Source organism: Corvus brachyrhynchos, unplaced genomic scaffold (genome assembly GCF_000691975.1).
Source record: "Corvus brachyrhynchos isolate BGI_N302 unplaced genomic scaffold, ASM69197v1 scaffold106, whole genome shotgun sequence".
In the NCBI taxonomy this organism is placed as follows: domain Eukaryota; kingdom Metazoa; phylum Chordata; class Aves; order Passeriformes; family Corvidae; genus Corvus; species Corvus brachyrhynchos.
This window is the reverse complement of record NW_008238834.1, coordinates 5079560-5102851: the sequence shown is the minus strand read 5'-3', so window position 1 is coordinate 5102851 and position 23292 is coordinate 5079560. Positions and strand designations below refer to the sequence as shown.

The 23292-nt window shown below is 43.1% G+C and overlaps 1 protein-coding gene across 1 annotated transcript in view; it reads left to right on the top strand.

Moving 5' to 3' along the window:
- Positions 1 to 1607: 1607 nt before the first annotated feature.
- Positions 1608 to 23292, top strand: part of EPB41L3 (erythrocyte membrane protein band 4.1 like 3) — a 95327-nt gene continuing 73642 nt past the window's right edge. Inside the window, 1 exon segment of the mRNA XM_017738253.1 lies at positions 1608 to 1703. The gene's annotated coding sequence lies outside the window, so the exon portion shown is untranslated.

The window sequence follows — 23292 nt, the reverse complement described above, 5'->3', positions numbered from 1 at the left end:
CAGCGGGGCGGGCTGCCCCGCTCCGCTCCGCTCCGCCCCGCGCTGGAGGGATCGCGCGTCCCTGCCTGCCTGACCCGGCGCGGGCTCCCAGGTGCTCGGGAGCGCGGCCCGGACGCTGGAACCCCTCACTCTCCCCCATCCCCACTCCTGGCCCCGCGGAGCGCGGCGTGGAAGTGTCGGCCAGGTCTGTGGGGAAAGGGGAACAGAGAAGCCGTGGGTGCGACCAGCGTGCGGGCTGAGCGGGTCCGTCGGTGCGCCCGCATCCTGGGTGCGGTCCCTCGCCCTTGGGCTGCCAGAGAGGGACCGGGGCGGGTGGGTGGAATAGGATTTTGTCTTTTTCGGTTGCTCCATTTTTCATTCAAAGGCGAAACTTCATCACATATACCGAGAAGCTTAAAAACTCTCACTCCTATGGTGATCACAATGGCAAAGCATCCCTGTCTGGCCTTGCGCTGTCTTGATTTAATTTCTCTTGGGGCTGTGCTGGAAGAGAAAGGTGCTGGGTCAAGGCAGTTGTTACTCTCACCACAGTTCTGCAGCGTGTGCTCCTCTTTGAGGCAGAGATGGAAAATATTTCCTCCGCTGAACATGCACATTGCTTCGAAGTTGAAGGGAAACTACTTACAACGTTTGAGGTCTTTCCTGTCAACGTGATTGCGAGTCAGAGGCCCATTTGCCCAAAAAAAAAAAAAAAAAAAAAAAAAAGCTCTGGGTTAGGTGTGTCCCATGTGCATCCGTCCTTTTACAGCCTGGTGAGCTGAGGGATACCTTCTTGTTTTACTTTTAGCAGTTGTCAGCAATTGTCTCTGTCCATAGAAAGCTTTGTAAAAAGGCTTGTATAAAGAAAGCAACTATAACTAAATCTCATAAAAAATAAGAATTATAAGCAAGCTTCATAAGGCTTTGACCAGTAAAGGTCAGATGTGACTGAATGTATGCTTTTTCTCTAAATCTATGGAGAAGAGTCCTTTCACAGAGTATTAAAAGGTCAAGATCATCATGCTGCATCACTGATGTTGTTAAATTCACTGGTCTTGCTGCACCTCTGAGTGTGTACATGCATAGTTGGGTATAGGCAAATACTGCTATGCTGGTCTCCTTGGGTTGGAAAGTTTCAGCTCTAGTGTGAGGATGAGATCTGCATGGCAATCAGGGGAGGAGAAGAGAGCCTGAGAGCACCGCATTGGGGTAAGAGCTGCTGGAAGTTTATTCCTTACAGCACTGCATGAACAGGAAGGCTCCTTGAGCTGCTGGCATGCTGCAGACCTGCTTGCTGCAGCAGAGAACACGAAACACATCGGGAAACATTTAAAATACACTGGTTCTATTTAATCAGACCAGGAACAGCCCCGGCGTCTCCCCACACTAATTGCCTGCAGTCGCATCCCTCCGTTAATGGTGCAGCTGATGGCCTTTTCTCCCGAAAGACTGCCCTGTATGACGAGGAGCTGGTCGGATGCGCATCAGGAGGTCATCCCATGGGAGCCCCGCTGCTGCGGTGGGCAGGTTTAGCCTGGGGGAGGAGCAGCGGGGGAGGGGGGGCACAGGGTGTGGCACCCATCCCCAGCCTCCCCCTGCGCCTCAGCCTTGGCGGCTCCTCACTGGGTAGGGCTGTGTCTGACTGCTGGAGAGCTGCACCAAAACTGGAGAGGGCTGGTTTGGGTTGGGGTTTTGTTCTCTCTTCTGGGAAGGAGCAAGTGAAGGTGAAGCTGCAACTTATGTAATTTTTCATTTAATCAGGATGAAATCTGTTCTTGTCTGTAGTGGAAACCTGCTGAATATTTAGTCTTTGATGAGAAAGAATTGCTATTCAGAGATTTTTCTTTGAAATCCGGGGAGGGGTAGGTGATAGTAGATTTGTCCCACAGCAGCGTGGTCGTACCTATGTTTGTTATATTTGTTGTTTGATGCATGGTTGTGAGTTCCATGGGGGTTATGCATAGTTGTTTTCTTAAAATATGTAAAATGTCACTTCTTTGTATTTTAGGCATGATCTTGAGTTAACAGAAAGTTCTTGAAATGTGTTAAATGTGTTATTCACGGTGGGTGACATTCAGACTTGTTTCATGGAAATCTCATGTACCAGTAAATGACTGCTTGTTGTCTGAGGGAAAACGTCAAACCATTTATAAGTGGTTATAAAAGACTTCTTGTCTCTCATGAGATGAAGCATCAGCTTTATTTCTTGTGCTACGGCATTTTCAACACAGAAGTGTGAAACTGTGTGACTTTGTCACATCAAAATACATCCTCGGGTGAGAATCTGTGTGTGTTCAGTGCATGTTCAATATATGTTGGGCTTTGGAAACGAAGGGTCGGTCCATGCAGGGAGGGCTGTTGTGGGTGTGCAGGACTGTGGTTTTTTTGATGTGTATAGCATGGCCCTAGGATTTGTGGTTTAGCATCCTATTTATCACATTTTTACTGGAAATATTTTATGACTGCAGTGTTTGAATGTTCAAAGTGTTTTGTTCGAACGAAATTTCTCTCTAATCAAGTGAGTATAAATGCATGCATATAACTGAAAAATATGATTGCTGTCAACTAAGTTGAAAATTAGGCTGAGAAAGTGTTTATTCTGGAGAATCATGATGGATTGTTTTTATTTGGTACAAAAGTTGTAGAGTATAAGACTGTTATCCAGAACTAGACTTAAATAAGCATCACTAAGCAGTTTGAGTCAGCAGCATAAAGGAAGTCTTCAAAAGAGGTGAACCACTGCGAGAATCATAGATTAGCTAGCTTTTATATAGCATGTTTCTCTACATTTTCAATCTCCAGTGTTAGCCATTTATAATGGCTGGAGAATGGTCCAAGTCTAAATGAGTATGTGGACACATAACTCTTACTCTCTCAATAGCTGGCTAGAAACACCCAAAGAGAAAGGCTTGTTTTCTTTGGGAAGAGCTCCATTTCTTAAAGTGCACAGCCCAGGTAGTGGAGAAGAGGAGCATAAGCACTTTTCTTGGCTTCGGTAAGAGAAAACCTACAGACCCTTTGCTCCCTCCCCTGCCATTCTCAATTCTTGTCACCATCACCATCAGTGCAGACGAAGCTTGGGAGGATTGCTGAGGACTGAGCACCTCTGGAGAAGCAGAAATGGGTCAGTATTTGGGACAACTGAGTTAATCTGAGACAGTGCGCTGTATAGACAGCAAAATCAGTATGTCCTGCACCTTTCCTGAGTAATTTATATAATGCAATTTGAGTAATTGTCAGCTTTTTGTCTCTGGAGGAAAATGAAATCTTTAAATTTACTTGGCCTTTGTATCAGCAGAGATGGCTGTTCTTGAATAAAGTGGATAAAAGCAAAAAGGAAATTATAATCTATAAAACCGTGAATCTATTTGTATCCTATGGGATGCAGTACATGAAAGGGTATTACATAGTTGAAAATTTAAAAAGTACACAGAAATAAAAAAAAAAAAAAACTGGAGGGGGTGAGCTTTTGTACATAGACCTCTTCAATTTTTACCCTTTCTTTTTTAGATCTTGGAAATACTTTGTGTGCCACAGACAGAGAATCCTTTTCAGTGGCTTCATTATCTTATCAAAACTGATCTGGTGGCAAGCTGAGAAACAAAAGAAGTACTGAAATCTGCATGAGGATCACCCACCAGGTGTTTGATCCCACTGAGAAAAGTCTTTCAGTTTAGAGGGTTAAAGAAGAATGTAGAAACTGGGGACTCAGAACATGTGTCGGGGATAAAGGGCTAGAATAAATGGAAAGCATATGTGAATATAAAAAAGTATTTTCAGGAAGGGGAAGGGAATGTGAAGAGAAAAAAGCAGGATACAGTTTTGGATACCTGCTCATGTGCATGTATTTGTATGAAACAGATGTTTATTGACGAATGGGACAGGAGGAAGCAGTCACGGCATTGCTGTGTTAGGTGAGACTTGGGAGAAGAAAGCTCCTGTATGCCATAGAGAATGGTTGATGATTTTAGTTTTGGGCTATGTTAAAATGGTGACTACCAAGGTGTCGCATGTGCCCATTCCCTGGCTTTTACTGCAGCCTTTTTCCTAAAACAGGGGTTGGGTTTCCCAGGTGGGCTGCAAGTAGCAAGTGAGGGAATAATTTGAGGTGGCAACAGCTGACCCTGGTGGGCTTTTGTTCGGAACCCTGCTGATGAATGGTGGGATGTTCATGGGAGAGAGGTAGGGAAAACACCTGTCCCTCGCCCCTGTCAGACTAGGGCAAGCTGCACACTTATGCCTGTGGGTTTGTTCTGCTCTGTAGTTGTGTCCTGTTCTTCCAGTCAGGCTCTTGCCTATCACTCCCCCTGCATGTCCCCTTTCCCTGGCTGCACTCACTGGCTGGGTGCCCCTTCCTTTGGGCTCCTTGGTGGAATCCCTGCTGGAACCGGATCCTCTGGCACTGTCCATTCTTCCCATTGCCCAAGAAAGTGGCCAAGTACCTGCCCTGCTTCTCCTCCTCCTCATTTGGGATTATTCCTTCATATTCCTCACCCTCAGAGCTTCATCCCTTGCAGTGGCTCAGTCACAGTACTCTCAACCTCCCTGGAGGAGGTAAATCCTGGGTGACAACCATGATCTGGGGTGCACCTGCAGCCCCTTTCCCTGGTGGCAGGAGGTGACACCGCTCATGGCAGCCAGGAAAGCTGACACTGCTGGTAACAATGGAGCAGCAGGACTCCCTGGTGGTGGAGGTTAACTTGTTCAGTCCTTATGAATCTGAGGGCAATTATGTGTAACACCTCCAGTTTCCTAGGACATGCTGGCTGCAAATAAAATCGTGTTTAATAAGCCAGCAAATATAAACAGGCTGTGAAGAACAGAAGAAGAAAGAAGAAAACAACCCACCTCTTCCAGACCTAGGAAACATATGTTTATACTAACTGAGAGACCTGTTCTTGCACCCTGACTCACATCGGGGAGTATCTTAATCTGCCTGTCTTCCCACAGAAATCGGTAAGCCTGGCTGTGAAGCAAAGCTCAGTTTGCTTTAGAGGGAAGTATCAAAATCTGACCCAACCAAATCATAGCTTAGGTCAGGAAGCTGTAATCTTTCTAAGGACCTTGGAAATGATTGCTTCACCAGGTGCACTGTATTTATCGCTGTTTTCTTTCAATTAAATTACTGATGTTGCAGAGCAACTCTTGGGGCAGACAGAGCTTAGCCCCTCTGCTCCCAGCACGGTGTGATAGCTGAAGGTGCCCCACAGATGCACTGGAGTTCATACATGGACATATGCATGTATACAAACAGAAACATCACTGCTTGCCTGTGAGAATTATTTGTAGCAAGAAATCTGGTACCTGTAGTTTGTTCCTAGTTTGCATATCAGTAAATTGGAGGCAAAGGTAAAGATAAAGGTAAAGACAGTGGGTGATGTATAAAACTGTGTGCTCAGGAAAGCAGGGTCTTTAGTCTGGCCAGATGGTCTTGATAGTCCAGGGACTATCACAGAGCTCTTTGTATGGGGTATCTGGCATCAGCACTGCCATGGGAGGTTGGGGAATGATGGGCAGCTGCCTTTTTGGAGGTCAGCATGTCACTTTGTCTTGAAGCAGGCGTAAAACACAGGTCTCACTTGCACCTGCGGGGCTGGCCCAAGGCACAGTGGCTTCTTGTAAGTAAGCAGGTTTCTTAATTGATCATTTTGTAACAATTGCACAGTTTGCTGACACCACCAAGCTGTTCGGTGTGGCTGACATGCTGGAAGGAAGGGATGGCATTCAGGGGGACCTTGACAGACTTGAGAGGTGGGCCCATGTGAACCTCAACAAGGTCAAGGTCCTGCACATAGGTCAGGAAAATCCCAAGCTCAAATACAGGCTGTGAGATGGATTGAGAGCAGCTCTGAGGAGAAAGACTTGGGGGTGTTTGTGGAAGAGAAGCTCAACATGACTCAGCAAGGCATGCTCACAGCCCAGAAAGCCAACAGCATCCTTGGGCTCCATCAAAAGCAGTGTGGCCAGCAGGCTGAGGGATGTGGTTCTCTTTACTCCGCTCTCATGAGACCTCGCCTGAAATATTGCTTCCAGATGTGGGTCCCCAGCACAGGAAAGGTGTAGACCTGTTGGAGCAGGTACAGAGGAGGGCCACAAATGTGATCAGAGGGCTGGAGCACCTGTGAAGACAGGCTGAGAGAGTTGGAATTGTTCAGCCTGGACAAGAGAAGGCTCTGGGGAGACTGCAGTGGGACATGTCAGTTAAAGGGGGCTTACAGAAGAGACGGAGAGACTTGATAGGACAAGGTGGGGATAGCCAGGCTGTCCAGAGAAGTTGTGGATGCCCCATTCCTGAAAGTCGTAGAATCGTAGAATACACTGAGTTGGAAGGGGCCCATCAAAAATCATAAAGTCCAGCTCCTGGCCCTGTGCAGAACACATGTGCCTGAAAGCATTGTCAAAGGCCAGGTGTTCAAGGCCAGGTTGGATGGGGCTCTAAGCAGCCTGGTCTAGTGGAAGGTGTCCCTGTCCATGGCAGGGATTTTGGAACTAGATGAGTTTTTAAGGTCCCTTCCAATCCAAACTCTTCTAGAATAATGGCAGTACGTGGCTACTTTAACCATCTCACCGTGTCTCACTAGGCAAGTGCTGTAAAATCTCAAGAGCAGCCCTGGAAGGAGGAGTACAGCTGTAGGGTTGAAAGGTGAAGTGAGAGGACAAGGGGTTTTTTTAACCTTGGAATTTGTCTTTTCCATTTCTTCTGTCTTTCCCATTTAGATCATTCCAGAAGACTAAGGTTTTGGTCAATTATATGTGCTTAAAGAGAAACACTGTAATGTAGTTTCCACTGTACTGAAGCATTATTCTTGTACAGCTGGAGCTGGCAGCCTTTCATTCCCTTACCACCTCCTTTTTTCTCCTAAAAATAGCAGCACACTACAGCAGTATTACAGGAGAGGCAGAAGAACGTTTCCTGAGCAACAATTTTTGCCGGATAGTGGTTGAGGTAGCATCAGGAGCAGATTTGGGGGGAGTTGGAGGAAGATATAAATAGAAACAGAACAAAATGGGACAGAGGCAAAATTGGTACGGAGAGGATGAGGCTGGTCAGTGAAAAGCCTGTGGGTGGTGACGTTCACTGAGCTGTGTACCAGCTTGCCTGGGGAATTGGGAGAAACCTCAGCACTTGAATCATTTAGGAGTTGTCGAGACAGAGCACTCAGCAGTGCTGTATGGGTAACAAACTCACGGTGCAGATAGGAGGCATGGGTGACATGACCTAATTTTCATCTCTGATTTCTATGATTTATTAAAGAGTTTTGTAGACTTTCTCTTAGCAGACGTAGAGCTGGAATTTGAGGCATGGCAATTAGGAGGATTCTTTAATACTGTGCCAGCACACTGTTGGGGTTTCTTCAGTTACTTGCAGGGGCAGTGTGCTAAGTGCAGCAAACAGAGGTTGGGGGCAGGCTCTGTTCCAGTTTAGATCTGGTATTGACACTAGTTTGCTTTCTGTGTTCAGTCCTGCCCTCAGTGCCACTACTCATATTTGTGGATTATAATAATCTATTTATGGGCTATAGTAGATATTTTGGAAAAAAATTTTAAAAGTAACCACCACCCACAGCTGCTTCTCATGCCAGCCTATTTAATGACACTCTCAAGAAACAGAGAATAGCTGATTTGTCTCACTTTATCCTGATCTTGGGAATCCCTTCACGCCTGGGTTGGAGAAGCAGAGCCAGCAGACAGTGCTTCTGCCCTCACTGGTTTTCCAAGATAGGGAGAAAAGACAGCACCCCACCTTGTTCATCAATATATTTAAATATATTCAGCCAGGCTTTCTGTCTGCATAAACAGTGTACCGACTTTTATTTGCACATAATTAAATATGCCACACAATTACTGTGATGGTGAAATGCTGATGTAACTAAATTACTTGAAAGCTAAACTAAACTAAACTTACTTGAACAGCCGACTTTACTCTCTAAGTGTTGGTGTTAAGGTTGTTATTTCTGATCTGGTTCCCGTTCACCGCAGTTCTCGTGAAGCCCAACCACATAGAATTTCACACTTAAGGTTTGAAAGTGTTCTGTCCTCATCTGCTACTTCTGTGACTTAGATTTCTTGACTTATTCTTCATTGTGTGAACCCAAAACTGTTTTTCTTACACTTGCATCATATATAAACTATGAATATTTTTCTGTGTAGCTTCTCTGTCAACATGATAATGCAGGGCAGTAAAGCCAGTCATTTTCTCAGCCCTAGGGGACAGTGATTGAATTAAGGATGCAGACCTGAAGAATAAAAAAAGTAACTTCTTTTAAATTTTTTACCAACTTCCCATTGCTGTGCTGTACGAACAGACATAAAATGTCTCTTGCCAGTGTAGGGCAAACTGCATGGTTGTGGGGCTACCCATGGAGGCAAGATGGTTACACTGACCAGGATTCCAGCAGCTTCTGTAACAGGAATGTCTGTGTTGAAACAAACTCTACCTGGCTTTGGACTCCCTTGCTCTTCAGCTCCAATTTTGTTTTTATCTACCTGCTGTGCAGACATGATCACTGTATTTTCCCCATCCCTTGTTGTCCTGAATCACCTTGCCTCACCCCAGTAGGTTTGGTTATTGCAATTTATTTTCCTGTTTCGCTGTGTCCTGCATTTTCCATCATCTAAAGCACCCCTTTCTATGTCTAGCCAGTGTTTCTTCTACATGAAAGCAAAATAGCTGGTATGAAAAAAAGATGCCCCCCATGACCTTCTGATCCTGTGACGTTGCTTTAAAGAACACCATCAGTGTAGTTATGCCTCCTTCTTTTAGCCAGTCTGTGGAAATCGATACAAGTGTTTGATACCTCCACAGGTTTGGAAGAAATCTTGCTGTGCTTTTTTTTTCCTAAGTAAAAAAGTGCTGGCATGCACCAGAAGATGCGGCAACAAAGCATCATGTTATAAATTTTCTGATTGCATAAGAAGATACCCGTCGCTCTCTGGCTTCCAAGCAGTTCTAAAGGGATAAAACAGATACGTTAATTACATACTGCATTATGTACTTCACTGAACATGCTTTGCTACCTTTCTTTTAAGGCACACCAAGGTTATCATTGTTCCTAACCTACAGAACTGTGAGTGTGCTTCCTTGATAGTGTCCTCTGCTCCTGGAATGTTGTTGTAAGAAGAAAAAGCTTTGCAGGACTGGATTTGGCGAACAGATCAAGGTCTCAGCCAAGGAAATACATTGTTCATTCTCTAAACAAAACTAGCATAGCTGAAGGCATGTGTTTTGTATCTGGTTTCCACTGGCTTTATTTTGATTTTGTAAAGTAGATGTGATATGCAATTATTTCTGCAAACGTGACTTTGTTTAAAAAACACTAGTTGTTAAGTATTTCTTAATTAAATGTTGGCTGCTGAGCCTGAAAGAAACTGTCCACAAATTCAGAAGGGATAGCACAAACATTAACAAGAGTCTGAATAAGAGTTTGCATAATGAATGGAATTATTTCCTACTTAAAAACATACTGGAGATGTGGGCTGAGCAGAATTCACTCTTTGACTAAAGAGTGTGGACTAAAGAAAAGGAGAGCGCTGACTATACTATGGAAAAGTGTGGGACATTCAATGAGGGGATTAAAAGACCTTTTCCTCCTCCCATTTGGTTTTTCAAAATCTCATGTTTAAGCCCAACATCCTTACATTTCCAGGCAAGGAATCCTGCTTTCTGGTGGCATTTAGTCTTCATTTTAAGACCTTGGATAGCCCACTCTTAACCCGCTATTTTGAACTTGTGATGTATGGAAACCCCATTTTAATTAACTCTGTGGAAATTTTTAGGACTTTATTTCTTTCTCAACTCTGGTTAGCTACGCAATGAGGAAACTATTGATCGTTAATACTAGGGAGGTACAAAATTAGGACGTAAGGGTAATATATAACATTGCTTAAGATAACAGTTCTGCAAAATGCATGGTATCTTCCAGAACTGCAGTGACAAGGCATGATGACAAATGCATTCCATTAGAAGAAGGCAATTCCTTGAAAACTTAGTGTGAGCTTGGAGTATTTCACTGACTCACCGAATAAGCTGGACTGGAAGGGACTTTCAAGGATCATCAAGTCCAACTCCTGGCCCTGCACAGGACACCTCAATAATCACGCCATGTGCCTGAGAGTATTGTCCAAACACTCCTTGAACTCTGCCAGGCTTAGTGCTGTGACCACTTCCCTGGTGAGCCTGTTCCAGTGCCCAACCACCCTCTGGGTGAGCCCTTTTCTAATATCAAACCTAAATTACCTCCCCTGACACAACTACAGGCCATTCCATCAGGTCCTACCACTGGCAAATGACATAATGACTGGCAATAAGTAAAGTTTGCATTCAGTTTCAAGTAAGAAGCTTCTCAGACTCCTTAGTCCTCCCTGTCATAGCTACAAGTAGAGAACACACTGCGCTTTCCAGGTGCAGATAAAGCCCTCAGCTTTGTTTCTGTCACCTTCCTTGCAGACTGCGGCATTTCTTATCAGTGGGCATGCCCAGGGTCCTCCGCTGCTTTGGAAATCAAAAGGTAGGAGGTAGCAGTGGGGACAAGGATGAGATCCTGGGCCCTCCTGGCTGCTGTGCCTGCAAGGAGCAGGACTTCACCCCATGGTGCTGCAAGACGTGGCTTCCACTTCTCAGGGATGTTCTGTAGTAGTTCCTGCAGCTGGTGACTGACTGACTGACTGCTCTGCTTGGTCTTTTGTCACAGGCGCCGCCAAGATGAATAATTCAGTTTGTCAGGTGAAAATTTAAATTGCATCAGTCACACCTCTTCTAGAGTTATCCTGTGATTAAAAATGACAAATGGGTTTCAATGAAACACTGTTTTCATGTTCTCCTAACCTCTCAACACATACGTATTTGAAGCTTAAGAGTGTCACACGCACTCTTCAAAATCCATCTTTAAAATTATATGTTTAATGTAAGGAGGAAGAAAAGTTTCACCTAGAGTTTAGATAGAATTGATAGTGTATTCATTTTCACTTAAAATATTGACCTTTCTTGCCTTCCTGCTAGGAGCAAGCCATAGCTGTTTGGGCTTTGAATTTTTGCACCTCTCTGGCATGATCTCTTGGCTGAGAAGTGATGCTTTTAGACTTGACAAAACCTGAATGGTTAATCTAGTAGCCTACCAAAATAGCCTTAGTGTAGCTGATAAATCCTGTGCAGTTATTGAAATTCATTAAAACCTTAATGTTAAATTGTTAACCTCAACCAGTAGCATAACGTGGAAAACCAATGCGTTCCTTTCCTGAAGGTGCCCCCACTTTATTTAAATGGCAGGTAACTTCCAGCAAGGCTGCAGTCTCCATCCCCTATGGAACCAGCCTGCAGTTCCAGAAATATGAAGGCTGCATCTTAGCACTCAATTTTTCCCTGCCATGCGAGGCAAAAGGCAAAACCAAAAAAAAAAAACAACATGCTGTGACTCCTGAACATGTTGAGGGAGACACGGAGGTGGCTGATCCCGAACATTTCTGAGTCTTCCTCAGCAGGCTACCGGCTGTGGGCTGTCAGGATTGCCAGCTGGCACTTGCCAATCGTACTATGAATGGAGCCTGCTTGCTGTTTTCAGTGATAGTGCTTCAGCAGTCAAGCAGATGTTGCTCTACTCTATAACAGTATTTGGAGATACAGGCTCCTTGGTGCCTTTGGTGTAGAGCTGCAGAGCTCTAGGATTGAGGATGATGTACACATCTCTCCAGCCTTCAGGTTTGGGTTGGAGGACCTTTGTAGGCTCAGCAGATGTCCCAGAGATTTGGGGCTCACAAAAATAACGGGATTTTGTGGCTGTTTGCTGGGGTCTTGTAATGGATCTGAAGGGCTTGTGGATGATGAATCTTCTGAACCTCAGACTGTGTCTCCACTGGGTGTTACACTGCCTCCACCTGCTTTGCTCAGCTTCTTCAGGGTCTTGTTATGTCATGTTACCAAAAAATACAGCATTTTCTTCAGACATCTTCTCCCCTTTTCAACTGTGTAGCCAGTAATTTTCGTATAAAATATCAAGTCCTCTTGAACACTGCAAGAATAGTACTAGATGGAAATGTTGTCAACCAGCTCTTAAATGCTGTTTAAGTAATCTTTTACATTAATGTGAAAAACTAATTTTCAAGATTGAAATGCTAACCCAAATTTACTGTTTCAGTCTAAAGTAAGATATTAGGCCTTTCATTATTTTTATTCAGTCTCCTGTTCAAACTTTGGGCTTGAATCAAAGAGCTTTGTAAGTGCTGTTGGTTATACAGCTCGTTCTAGTATATTTTCTGTACAAAATGTGTAAACACATGCAGTGTTTATGCATCAGTTTTCAAGCTCTTTGCATTCCAGCTATTGGCACTGTAAAGATGCATTAGTTTAATTGTTAAGATAATACTACTTGGCCATTTAATTTCCCTGGTAAAAGATAGTTTGTAAGTGAATGGAAGGTTTTTAGCCTAAAACCTGTAGGGGTAAGAGGCTTTGGTTCTAGTCCATGGTCTTAGAAATTGGAAGAAGAGCTTTTTAAGGACTACTTAGAAATAAATGATGGATATTGGTGCCATCTCTGAGTGTGGCAGCTGGAAAGTTTAATTATAGGCTGGGAAGTCAGTTAGGGATTAAGGAAAGTGTTTGCAGAAGGGGTGAATGTTAATGACAGCTGTTTGCTGTAGGATTCAGTGAGTCAAAGTACATATAGAACATAAGTGTAGGGACAAACACATGCTGGCTTTGAACATTCAAAAACTCCAGGCCTTTGTTCCTTGGCACGTGACCCCAGTTTGTGTGAATTCATTTTAACATCTCACACATGTGGAGGGGGGAAAAATTCCTTCTTTAGTTTCAGAGTCCTCAGCACAGGTGAGCTTGTGTTCGCTGTTGGAAAACAGCACCTAGGCCAGGGATAAATATAAACTGGGAGAGAAGCATGCACCCGTGTCCTCATTAGGAGACTGGCATTGGCCTGAGACAAGGAGATCCATACAATGAAATGTTTGGGCTGAGGCCCTGACATCCACATGCCTTGCACTGGCTTTGCTCTGGTCCCAAACAGCACACTGCTTGTGCCTGCAAAGACCTGTGAACTAAAACAAGTTAGAAAACCCATGACATGGAGTGTAGGGTGTGTAGGCATGTTGCACTTCGTGTTACAGACCCACACCAGCAGTCTGAAAGAAACTCCAAATCCTTTTGCCTCTGAAAGGGATGCATTGGGAAATAGTTCTGCATCTGTTCAGGGTACCCATAAATCCTGTTGTACAGGTCAGGCACCACTGCTGAGGTTAGTAACAGTGCAAAGGGCAAGGGTGGTTACAGCCACACAGTGTTAGGGCTGAACCAGTCTTCCCTTTCTGTCATTTTCCTAGGTGCTCAGTTTAGTTTTTTTCATTCAAGTACATTCAGTCTATTCTCAAAATAGCAAAATAGCATTTTTTTCTTCTTCTATGGCACAGGTTCTTCACTGTATAATTTTGTTTGAATGAAGAGGAGTTTGAAGGGATGTGTGCCAGACTTAAGCTTGCTAGGTGCATACATGACTTAACAAGTCTGCTTTCTAACAAAAAACTGCTTTCTGCAGTAACCAGATTTCAGTCATCCTCTGAGAGGACAGAGAATGATAACATAAGCCGTCTATTGAAAAAACAAAACAAAAAAAAGAGACCAAAAAAATCCCCCAAAACCCAAGAAACAAATCCCTAAATGCAACCAAAAAAACCCAACCAGCCCACAAAACCCAAACCAAAAATCCAGCCTTTTTGTTATGAAGAGTGTTTGAAACAGATGTGCAATCATGTCTTGTTGGTGTTCCTATTCTAAGAGAAGTTTGGATTTATCCCTCTTGTATGGGAGTTTTAAAATTGCCTTTTATTCAGCTGTAGTAGTAGACCTGCTGTACCTTACAGACATGTATGGTATGGCCAGAGTATTAGAGGAATAAACTCAGAGAGTCATCTTCTCTATCAAAATTAAACTAATGTGAACATGTGCATTATTTATAATACATTTCGTAGATTCAGATCTGTACATGATCTTCGTTGACAATTAAAACTCTCATTGCCCAAAAATGTATTTAGTTTAATTAAGTTGCAAAACTGTCTCCTATGAGATTTCTGGGTGTTACAACACTGAGGTTGTTGCAAAAAGCTAATAATTCAGCCTTTCTGCACTTAATTCCATGTGACCAGCCATAATGAATGTATGGCTGTGGTGTATACAGTGGTACAGTCAACTGCTTGAAAAGTAACCCAATGATCTTCATAAAACATTGGTAGCTTTTGGGTGCTTGCCAGTTTTAGTTACAGCTGGACCCAGGTGGTCGAGTGAAGTGGCTTGTTATCTGCTGATGGTATTTTCTGTCCTTGCTGGCTTGAGTGAGTGCTGGGTGGGTGCAGTGGCACGTAGGGGCTGTAGGCTCTCTCTCTGGCCCAGCTACTTCCCACTCACTGAGGAGGGAGAAAGGTATTTACACCTCTTGTTCTTGGAGAGCTTATAGTCCATGGGAAGCTGTCTGGCGTTGGACAGAAAGCACTTCGTGTGCTATTTAAAATGCTGGACAAGAATTCACAGCAGGCATTTCCTGTCATCTGAAGTGTGAGCAGAGGAAGAGGAAAAAGAAAAAAAACCCTAATATAATGCATCTCGCTTTAGGGATGGGGAAGCTGCATACTTGAACCTGTGTCACTTAAGGTTGTGTCAGTGCAGGTCAAGCAATGTGCTGAACAGATGAAATAATAAGAAATAAAAAGAATCCTCATCTCTTTGAAGGCAGCACACTTTTACAGGACTGTTAAAGATTATAAATGGGGTAAAACAGGGAAGAACATTGAATGTGTGTGTTTTGGAAGTTGTGCCCTTGATTGTGTGCTTGTGTGTGAGCAAGAGAAGAAATCTCTAACTTGCTCAATCTGCAGGCTGCTGTGGCTTTCAGGGTGGTTTCAATTTTGCTTTTTTTTCTCCAGTTGTTTCTTGTCCCCTCCTCCCCCTGCCCCTTCCTCCCCCGACTCGGAAAACCCATTAATTACAGCTGTAATTCTGAGGCTTAGATGCAGTTCTGGGCACACGTGACCCTGCCATGTTCCTGGTTTTATTTAGTCCTAATGGATTAGACAAAAAAGAAAATCTCAGAACCCCACCCTGAAATATTACAAGCTGCTTTTCTTCTTAAGAACTCCTAAATATCCAAGTCCACACTTGCATCCACTTAAGCCAGCTTGAACTAGCTTCTCTGCAAGTTTTCAGTTGTCTGAATGCCAGCCATTGTCTACCACTTGGTTGGAATGAAGCAGTATCCTATGTTGGCCTGTCGGCCCTCTCTTGGCTTCATGTCTCCATGGCACATTTACTGTCAGTACCAAGAAGAGAGGGTCTCCTTGGTGGTATAATGTAGGCTGGGATTTTGTTCCCTCTTGAGAAACCCGTATCGAAATTGTTCTTAAAATACATGTTAAAGGAATCAGTCTCAATCTCTCTTTTGATTTTTCCATTTTTTCATTGGTGAGGCAGAGCATGTAGTTCATTTTGTGAGCATATTACGATGCCCAGATTATCCTGAAATTGGAGTCTTTCCTCACCATTTAACTTTTGGTTCAGGCAAACATTTGCCAGCATACTGAGAGGAACCTGACACTTCTGTTGCAAATAACTTTTCCCCAAAAGCACTGCTTGTGTTGGAACAGTTTGGGCTCTGGCTTGCAGCCATGGGTTCACCTAAGCATGTTACACAAAGTGACAGGTAGACAGAGGTAATACATATTTTAATGTGCTTGACTCAGCTAGAGACCATAAAATGAGGTAGACTAGACTTTCCTTTCCTAGCAGATGTGAGCTTGCTCTCAATTTATTAATGTTACAACACTGCCAGCAATGCCACTCAGGTCGCCTAAATGGCCCTGTGGCTCTTGAAAGTGGACAAGAATGTTGAGTTCCTGCCTTCTTTGGAAGATATTCTAAGCTCCTGTGAAACCATTGCAGCAAACATGCTGGGGGTCAGCCTGGCCAAATTTCTAGTGACCCCAAGACCTGACAAGGAACTGGAGTGTGTGTGTCAGCAGTGAATGGAAGCTATAGGTGAAGTTGGAAATGTTTCCAATTGAAACTCACTAATATTTTAATAAATAAGAATGTCATGGCATGAATGTACTTTGGATACAGGGAGCTGCAGTTGTTCGAACATAAATCATGTGCACTCTTGTCACTGAAACTAGATCTATAATGGTAATAAATGCTTGAATTTTTTGAATTATACCCAACAAAAGAGAAGGGACTTTGTAAGTATAAATTTAAGGAAAAAAATCAAATAATGTCTAGTTAGTAAGTGGGTTTTTTCCTCATTTTTACTGAACATAGTGTATCTAAAACAGTTTTTATCCACTAGGGAGATCCTTAGGCAGGAGTGTGGAGAAAACAATGTGGGATTATGAATGGATCAAAGGTTAAAACTAAGTTGATAATTGTCATAATATGATGAAAATATTAAAATCTTTTCTAGCTGGAGGTATGAAGAGAGGTCTGGTTTTCAGACATAAAGCTGTCCTTGCAAGCTGTTCAGCATCAGTAAGCACAGTTAATCTTCAGCTGAAAGTAGGGTTTGGATGCTATTGCTCTGGAAAGAGGTGAACTGATGGCAAAGAGAACAGAGGAGAGGAAAAAGCCTGAGAGAGGACTAAAAATAGGACTTGCCAGAAGAGGCAGAGGAGAGAGTGGTCTGAGGGGCAAACAGGAGCCGTCTGCAGGCTGCAGAGCCGAGCTGTGCATCCACTGTCGTCAGGGTGAGGAGAACTCAGCACATTTCAAGTAGGAAGAATTAGGTCAGCAAGGCTAGGTAACCAATGCAATAAATGGCCTATGGGGAACATGTAAACATCAGCATTGTGGGATTTTAGTAACAGGTGACATAAATATATGTCAGGTAGAGTTTAGACCAGCGGGACTGAGAAGGGGACCATGGAGTGTTGAAGTTAGTATGCAAGATGAGCTCCCTAATTAAGATCCAACATGTATCTGATGTGCTTGTTTTGTGGTGGTGCTTTTGGCATGTTTGCATGTCTGTATCTCTCAAGAAAATGGGATGGCTGCTGCTGTAGGGATAATTAATGCCATTGTGGAGCTGGGGGAAGGGTTAGTAGTTGGTTTCTTGCTTCTTTGCAAACCTTTAAAGCAATGATTTCTTGAGGGTAAAATTTCTGTGGCCCCAGCTGTAGTAAAACACATGCATATAGTGAAGGTGACAGGGAGCAGAATGGGTTGGAGCCCAGCTGCAGGGTACCACTTCCCTGGAGCATTCATGACATCGAGGGAGGGGGTGGATTACCTCATTCATTTTGTAGTCCAGACGTAATGGCCCTGTGAATATTGGCATGGAGTTTTGTGTCCCCACAAAAAATAGACTGCAGAGCGAGCAGAAGAGGGGAAGGAGAGGTGAAGAGTGACTCTGTTGTTAATCTAGCATCAGACATAGCTCTGGAAGAAGCTTGTGGTTGTTGAGTCACCATTTATGATGCTCTAGGGAGTAAATGTATTTCCTACACATTTTTTAGCTCCTGAGAAGGCTGAAATGTGCACTAAGGTATCAAACTTGTTTGACGTGTTAAACTTTGAAATCATAAATGCCTTCTTGAGCAAATCTTTCCAGTAAGGAGTGAGACAGTTACCCCGATGCCTTTTCCTGGTCTTAAAATCAAGAGTCAAACACGGTTAGAAGGGAAAAAGGGATTTTACTTCAGATTTATTTTAAGGATCCTTGGGTGCACCATGTCCAGGTGGAATGCACCTCAATGCACACTGCAATGCCCACCCCCAAAAGATCTCGTATAACATTATAGCTCTTACTAATTAGCATATCTATCAAAGATTCCCCAATGAGAGGCTCAAGTGAGCCCCTCTCCCCAAGGAGCCATCCCCTGGATGGTTCTATCTTAGTTTACAGAATGTGTTCTGGAGGGGACCTTGGGGTCTGGGGCACACTGATCCCTAGCTATGAAGCTTCTAAAATGTTTAGTCTCCTAGCCTGACAAACAAGTCCAAGAATGTAGGCTAAAAAATCCTAAGAATACAAAAGCTATGAAAAGGTATATAAAAGGGGTATAAAAGAAAAGGCAAAAAATCATCATGGCATCAACCCAGTTACCTTTTTTTTCCCTACCCAAACTACCACATAATGTGGAATATAAATAAGTTGAATTTTACATGCTGTGACCTGAAGGGTACTGAAGAAAATGGATTGGCATAAAATAATCATTAGGTACAATGCACAGCAGTCCTTTTTCACTTGCCCAGAGAGTCTTGCATAGGGTCCTGCACAACATCAGGAAGAAAGATGGCAAAATCCACTGTTCATGGACTTGTTTCACTGATTTAGGCACTTACCTCTTTAGCACATGCTACAAGTTTGAAACTCAACACAATTAATAGGGTCCGGTATCAAAGTCTTTCACTTCATTTCTGAATTGTAGCATTCTCCCTTAAATTAAGGTAGATTTTAGTGACAGAATTAGTGGTTTGTAGCCTTAAAAACACACCATCAAACATTTAGCAAAGGTATGTTTAAAGAAAAGTATGTAGGGAAGGAAATAATTCAGATTGTAAAGTTATTCATTCCAGAGTTTGGGAAATGCAGCATCTAGCTTAATTACCTTCACTTCTCCTTTCAAATTATCAACTTGATACAGAACACATTTTTTTATTACCATTTTAAATGCTCAGTTTCTGTTGAGTAACCTAGATTTATGTGACTTACTTTTTTGAAAGCCTAGTGATTTAAAAGCTGCAAAGAGCTTTTCTTCCTCTTTCTGCTGCAAGAAGTTGTCCATTCCCTCTTACTCCTTTTTCTTTTTTTCTTTTGATTAAGCTGCATTACTGCAACTTTCTGCTTTCTTGTTTTCCCCTCCTCCCCCTTTTTTTTTTTTCTGACCACTGTCTTGTGGGGACACTTTAGGCCACCTGTCTGTCCCAATTGCCTCAACCCCTTCTGTCCTCTCTCTGAGCTGCTGTCGTTTCTATGTGTCTGAACTCCAAGAAGGTCATACACATTGCAGAGGAATTGCCAGATCTGGTAACATCCATCTTCAGAGATGGCATAATCCAGTATAACACTGGGTCAGGAGTATATAATGTAATTACTATGGAGCTGTATGTAGAGCATTTCAGGCTTTAATAGGTAAAAAGGGTTAGAGCCTTTTTAAAGATAGCTATTTTCTTTGTCAGGCTGTATTGGATGCTGGTCTGCAAATCCTTGTAGTTTAGTGTAGCTGCACAGATGGTGAAAAATTTTGGCTTTACTGGGATGTTACGTGAAGACACCAAAAGCTTGGTCTTAGTTCTTTATAGAGCTGATTATGCAAAGGACCCTCAGGACTTAACTAGTTTGCATTGGGAGGTGTGAATGAGCTTCCCGTGCTTTGGAAACATGTAACTAAAACAGTTCTAAAACATGTAATCAAAGTGTTACTGACTCTGGAAGAGAATCCCTCTTTCTGGCTGATTTTAAGTGAGATCACTCCACAGATGCCTGGATCCACCATAAATATTCTTGTTGTTTGTGTGTTTCCACTCTGACCAATTCGTTCCTAGAAGTCCCTACTCCCAGACCGTCCTCAGATCTTGGTTTGCATCCAACACATGATTTTACAGCTGCTGTCTTTGAGGCGTTGGGGCTGACTGCTGGTCTGTGCATTTGAGTTTCAGGGGGGAAATGTTGAACTGCGTTTTCAGAGGATGCTGGGAGAATGTTTTTGCAGTGACAGTGTAACCTGGAGCACACGTGTCATGGGCTAGCTGCCAACTGAACAGTATTTTTTTAATCCATAGCAGGTAATTAAGGCTCTGGGGAGCATGGGGATCCCAGAAGAGTTTAAGTATAAAAACCTCGCTGTCTGATGCCGTGGGTTGGGTTGTTTAGGCTCACAAGATTTTAATTTGTTTGAGGAGCCAGTGGATTCCTGATGCAGTGCTCCAAACTGGAAAGTATATTACTTGATATTGCAGGATGTGTTTTATGCTCAAAATCGACATGAATGCCCAGGACATTAAAATCTAAATATGAAATGAATAATTCATTTCAGAAAAACAATAGCTATTATGACTAAAAACACCGTGATGCCTCACCATCAAGTAGTCTTACTGCATCAGACCCTTTTAGCACCTTCAAAAGTTGAAAAATGGGATGTAAAATTAGTGTTAGTATAGGAAGGAACAAAAGGAAAGGAGGAGTATGAAGTAGGAGCACTTTTGTCCCCAGGCCTCAGTACGATGGCTCTCCTCACACAGAGCTGCCTTTATTTAACTAGGACCCAGCATGCATTCAGGGTGGTTCCTCTGGGTTCTTTTGCTGCCTGTGACTTCTTCTTTCCTTTTGCATCTGCTTGAATGTTTGAAGTTTTCACAGTTTTTTTAATCCAGCGTTGAGGAACACCTGGAGCTCCCAGTGATGGAGAGCAAGCACTGCTTGAGGATGTTGTGGGGCAAGCCATTGCTCAAGCACCCTGCCTTGCATGACCCATGTCAGACGTCTGCCTCCAAGAAGAAATGATTCATGACCCCCTTAAAAATTGCTTTTAAAATTCTCAGTTCTGGGGAGGTTTATGGAAAACCTGCTGAAGCTGAGCATGCTGCAGGGCAGCAGTGCCTGGGAGCCTGTGCCAGGGCTGGGAGCAGGGTTTGCAGCCACACTGCTGATCTGTGTCTTGCTGGGAAGGAGCAGTGGCAGACACTGGAAATGGCTGTGGCCAGCTGAAAGAGGCATTAGACAACTGGCTGCAAAATGTCTGTCTTCCTTTATTCCATCTCTGAACCACACTGGATTGGAAAAAAGGCCACAAAAACGTAAAAGTGAATTCCCTCCAAACCATAAAAAGGGGGGGAAAATATCCAGTCACTGAAAAAAAACCCCCAAACCTAAACAAAAAAATTACACTGCTACACTGCTTTTGCAAGTAATGAGCTGGAGAGGGTTTAATTTATCAGTGAGCAGTCCTTTGTGACTTTTTCAAGCATTATTCAGTAAAATAAAAAACAAGTGGTTTTTTTTCTGGATTCTAATTGATAAGAAAAATCGGAAAAGTTGAGTTGATATTTTAAATTGCAGTTCAAATTTTCTTTTATTTCATAGGCTCTTCCATCACCTGAGCTGGAATGATAAATGTCTGGTCAGAGGGAGTCAGAAGCCCTTGGAGGAGATGGGCTCGATGCTCTGATTTGTACCTTGTCCATCTGGTTCTGTTGTTTCTGTGAGGTTAGGCAGGTCACTGGCTTGGGAGCACTGGAGCACAGTCTATTTAGGTACTGCATGAAACAAAGAATATTGTTCACAGGTGTTACAGTATTTTGGCCTGAGGGTAGTGTGATAATGTAGCACACCTGCCATGTGTCAGCAACCCGTGCAACTCTTTTTTTTTTTTAAAGTTTGAATTGATTCTATTTTCTGCTCAATATAAGAGAATATGAACTTTAATGATGTGATGCCTGAAGCACACTCAGCTTCTGTGACATTAAATACAACTTTTAAATAGTGAATGGTGCACAGGGAGCCCCATGTGAACATTTGGCTCCAGAGCAATTTAGAAAGGTCAAAGCCTCATGTAAATGTAACCCAAGTAATCAAAGCCACTTGTTCGCAGAAAATCAGCCTGTGCCATTGAGGGCTGTTTCTTGCCTTTTTAGTTTCTGAAAAAAAATATTTATCAATTGGTTGTAATCACACTACAAGAAGTTTTGCTGTGGGTTTTGTTTTTTGCCAATATTTTTTCAATGAAAGAGGGGTGAAGTTGGGTGTGTTTCTATGCAATTCTCTCATGACCAACATCTGTGGGATGTCGCTGTATTCTCCATTATGGGTTTCTTCATTTCCTTCTCCTCCTCCTCCTCACATCTGCCTCCTCCCTGTAATTCCCTGTTGTTTCTCACTATACAGATTTATTAAGTTATTTGTGTATTATTTCTGCTTCCCCTTACCTTCCTGCAATGCAGTATTTGTGTATTTGTGAGCAGACAGTTTGCTGAAATTTGTTATAAGCAGTAGTTTATTGTGTTTCTCGGGAGTTCTGCTTTGATCTTTTGGGTTTTCTTTGTAGTGGTGCTTGAGGTTTTTTTTAATGAATGAAATAAATGTTAGGTTCGGGTTAAATTGTGCATTTCTCTAGTTACACCCAGCACTCCCAGAAAGGTGTGTGCTTGCCAGGTTGTGTACATGGGCTCTTCCAGATAGGAGCCATCTGCAGGAACTGGTGTGAGTGGTGGGCAATGGCTGTAATCAATCTTCCTTTTGGAGCTGGTGGATGAATCCTGGCAGTGGGGGATGAGGGGGCAGAGCCAGCCCCCACTCTGGATGCAGGGAAGGGTGCAGCAGCAACTGCACCCCATGCCTGGAGACCTGAACAGAGAGACTGGTAGAAAAATGCAGTTCTCTTCTTCCGCTGGTAAATCCATGTTTGCCCTGGGGAAAACTGCTTGGATCAGCAGGACAGGAAAAAATGAGCCAAAAGATGTTATGGTGGCCTGATTTTTCTTCTCCTGTTGAGAAATTAGGGTAGCCTTGGGGTGCTCTAGGTGTTATAGCCTCCAAAAGATGATCTGGTGTTTTCAGGGAACCCAGTCAGTCAGATTCTTCATAAACCTTGTGTGCAAGTAGGGCAGCAGAAATGGCAGTGATTCTGGATTTTATTGCTGTGTGAAGCCTCCCATTCTGAGAGCAAAACAGGCCCAGGTGATTTCATTGACTCATAGAAATGAAAGGTAAACAGGAGACAAAAATGTCACCCTGTGCATCCAGGTGCTCTGAAACGGAAGCAAATATATGCATTTTGTGAATTTAGAGTTGCCAACCCAAGTGGAAGGGGTAGCAAAATAGACAAAATTTTAGTATCTTATGCTTTATAAAGTTGCAAACAGAGAATTTTGTTGCTGCTTTTTTAACAGTACGTGTCCCGTGATGACTCCACACAGCTATAGACAACCTCTTCTTGACTGTCATTATAGTTGATAAGCTGTCTACTCCAAATCCCACTTGATGCCAATCAAGTTCTTGCTCGACTGTTAGCAAATGCTTGATTACTTTCTGTCTGCAAGAAGCTTGAATGTATTGCAAGGCTCTTATCAGTTCCTCTTTCTATTCCCTTTCCCAAAGTTAACAAATCCAGCTCCTTAAATGTTTTTCCACTGGTCACATTTTCTAAAGCTGTTACTGTTCTTCCTACTCCCTTCTTGACACTCTTTAATGCATATTTTTCAAAAAAAAATGGATCCCAAACATAAATACACCATGCTGTATACCTCTCCCTGGTGCTGCAGAAGGCAGAACAGCTCCAGGATTATGTCCCACAGAAATTTGTCAGACCCTCATGCTGCTTCATTCCTGC